The sequence below is a fragment of the Scomber scombrus genome, unplaced genomic scaffold (assembly GCF_963691925.1).
Source record: "Scomber scombrus unplaced genomic scaffold, fScoSco1.1 SCAFFOLD_145, whole genome shotgun sequence".
Classification (NCBI taxonomy): domain Eukaryota; kingdom Metazoa; phylum Chordata; class Actinopteri; order Scombriformes; family Scombridae; genus Scomber; species Scomber scombrus.
The window spans coordinates 47501-50413 of record NW_026910481.1 but is presented as its reverse complement, the minus strand read 5'-3'; the positions used below and the strand labels follow the sequence as shown (position 1 = coordinate 50413).

General features: G+C 50.6%; 1 pseudogene; it reads left to right on the top strand.

Moving 5' to 3' along the window:
- The first annotated feature begins 217 nt into the window (after window positions 1-217).
- Window positions 218-2913, top strand: part of LOC133977054 (phosphatidylinositol 4,5-bisphosphate 3-kinase catalytic subunit alpha isoform-like) — an 11256-nt pseudogene continuing 8560 nt past the window's right edge.

The following is a 2913-nucleotide window of genomic DNA, read 5'->3' as shown; positions in this document are numbered from 1 at the left end:
CAACGTTTTGAAAGATGATGCATGCAGCGTTTCAAAATCTTCATCATTGTCTTCATCATCTGACTCCACAGAGGACTGAACAGGTCTGATTATGATCTGGGTCAAACCGGATCAAACCCGGTCCAGTTTAGAGTTAATCAGGACTGAACATCTGTCCACCTGTCTGTCTGTGCAGGTAGCCAGAGCTGAGTGAGGTTGCTTGGCTTTGGTGGTTGCCATGGCGCCCAGACCGTCGTCAGGGGAACTATGGGGACTCCATCTGATGCCCCCCCCGCATCCTGGTGGACTGCTTGCCTCCCCAACGGTACAGCTGTCTTCTGTTCTGCTGATGTTCTGCTGTTCTCTAACTGTTCCTACCGTGTCTCAGGGATGATGCTGATGTTCTGCTGATGTTCTGCCTGATGTTCTTCTGTTCTCTAACTGTTCCTACCGTGTCTCAGGGATGATGGTGATGTCTGCTGATGTTCTGCTGATGTTCTGCTGATGTTCTGCTGTTCTCTAACTGTTCCTACCATGTCTCAGGGATGATGGTGAGCCTCGAGTGCCTCAGAGAGACTCCTCTCATCAGCATCAAGCAGCAGCTCTTCACGGAGGCCAGGAAATACCCGCTGTAACCACCTGCTGCAGGTACTCAGTCTGACCTTTGACCCTGCCACCTCCATCTATTACTACAGGTACTAATATCTGCTCTCTGATTGGTCAGGAGGAGTCAAGTTACATCTTTGTGGGTGTGACTCAGGGAGGCAGAGAGGGAGGAGTTTTACGATGAGACGAGGCGGCTGTGTGATCTTCGCCTGTTTCACCCAATCCTGAAGGTGATCGAGCCTCTGGGCAACCGGGAGGAAAAGATCCTGAACCGGGAGATAGGTAACATTCACCTGGTAATATTCACCTGGTAACAGTCACCTGGTAATATTCACCTGGTAATATTCACCTGGTAACAGTCACCTGGTAACATTCACCTGGTAACAGTCACCTGGTAACATTCACCTGGTAACAGTCACCTGTTAACATTCACCTGGTAACATTCACCTGGTAGCATTCACCTGGTAACAGTCACCTGGTAACAGTCACCTGGTAGGCATTCACCTGGTAACAGTCACCTGGTAACAGTCACCTGGTAATATTCACCTGGTAACATTCACCTGGTAACAAGTCACCTGGTAACAGTCACCTGTTAACAGTCACCTGGTAACATTCACCTGGTAACAGTCACCTGGTAACATTCACCTGGTAACAGTCACCTGGTAACCAGGTAACTGGTCACCTGACAGACCTGTCACCACCTCATCTACTGTCAGATCATCACCAAACATCTTATAACCAATGTTAATGTATGATGACCCCCCCCCCCCCCCCCCCCCCCCCACACACACACACACACATATACTAACTCCGTCCCTGTGTGCAGGGTTTGCCATCGGGATGCCAGTCTGTGAATTTGAGATGTTAAAGGATCCAGAGGTTCAGGACTTCCCGCCGCTCCATACTAAGCGTGTGCAGAGAGGCCATGGAGGAGAGGGAGGGAGGTGGGGCCCACAGCCAGGCACTCTACGTGTACCCCCTAATGTGGAATCCAGTCCCCAGCTCCCTCAGCACATCTACAGCAAGCTGGACAAAGGTACTGACTCAGAGTGAACTGCAGGACCAGGACGCCTGGAGGCCTCATGCAAGGACTATTGGACACAGGCCTTCAACTGGTAGTCACTCAGGGGTAAAGTCCTCTGCCTGATAGTCACTTGCAGGTACAGACCTTCACCCAGAGGTAACTAATGGGTACAGGCCTTCACCCAGAGGTAACTAATGGGTACAGGCCTTCACCCAGAGGTAACTAACGGGTACAGGCCTTCACCCAGAGGTAACTAATGGGTACAGGCCTTCATCCAGAGGTAACTAATGGGTACAGGCCTTCACCCAGAGGTAACTAATGGGTACAGACCTTCACCCAGAGGTAACTAATGGGTACAGGCCTTCATCCAGAGGTAACTAATGGGTACAGGCCTTCACCCAGAGGTAACTAATGGGTACAGGCCTTCACCCAGAGGTAACTAATGGGTACAGGCCTTCACCCAGAGGTAACTAACGGGTACAGGCCTTCACCCAGAGGTAACTAATGGGTACAGGCCTTCACCCAGAGGTAACTAATGGGTACAGGCCTTCACTCAGAGGTAACTAACGGGTACAGACCTTCATCCAGAGGTAACTAATGGGTACAGGCGTTCACCCAGAGGTAACTAATGGGTATAGGCCTTCACCCAGAGGTAACTAATGGGTACAGGCCTTCACCCAGAGGTAACTAATGGGTACAGGCCTTCATCCAGAGGTAACTAATGGATACAGGCCTTCATCCAGAGGTAACTAATGGGTACAGGCCTTCATCCAGAGGTAACTAATGGGTACAGGCCTTCACCCAGAGGTAACTAATGGATACAGGCCTTCATCCAGAGGTAACTAATGGGTACAGGCCTTCACCCAGAGGTAACTAATGGGTACAGGCCTTCATCCAGAGGTAACTAATGGGTACAGACCTTCACCCAGAGGTAACTAATGGGTACAGGCCTTCACCCAGAGGTAACTAATGGGTACAGGCCTTCATCCAGAGGTAACTAATGGGTACAGGCCTTCACCCAGAGGTAACTAATGGGTACAGGCCTTCATCCAGAGGTAACTAATGGGTACAGGCCTTCACCCAGAGGTAACTAATGGGTACAGGCCTTCATCCAGAGGTAACTAATGGGTACAGGCCTTCACCCAGAGGTAACTAATGGGTACAGGCCTTCACCCAGAGGTAACTAATGGGTACAGACTTTCACCCAGAGGTAACTAATGGATACAGGCCTTCACCCAGAGGTAACTAACGGGTACAGGCCTTCACCCAGAGGTAACTAATGGATACAGGCCTTCACCCAGAGG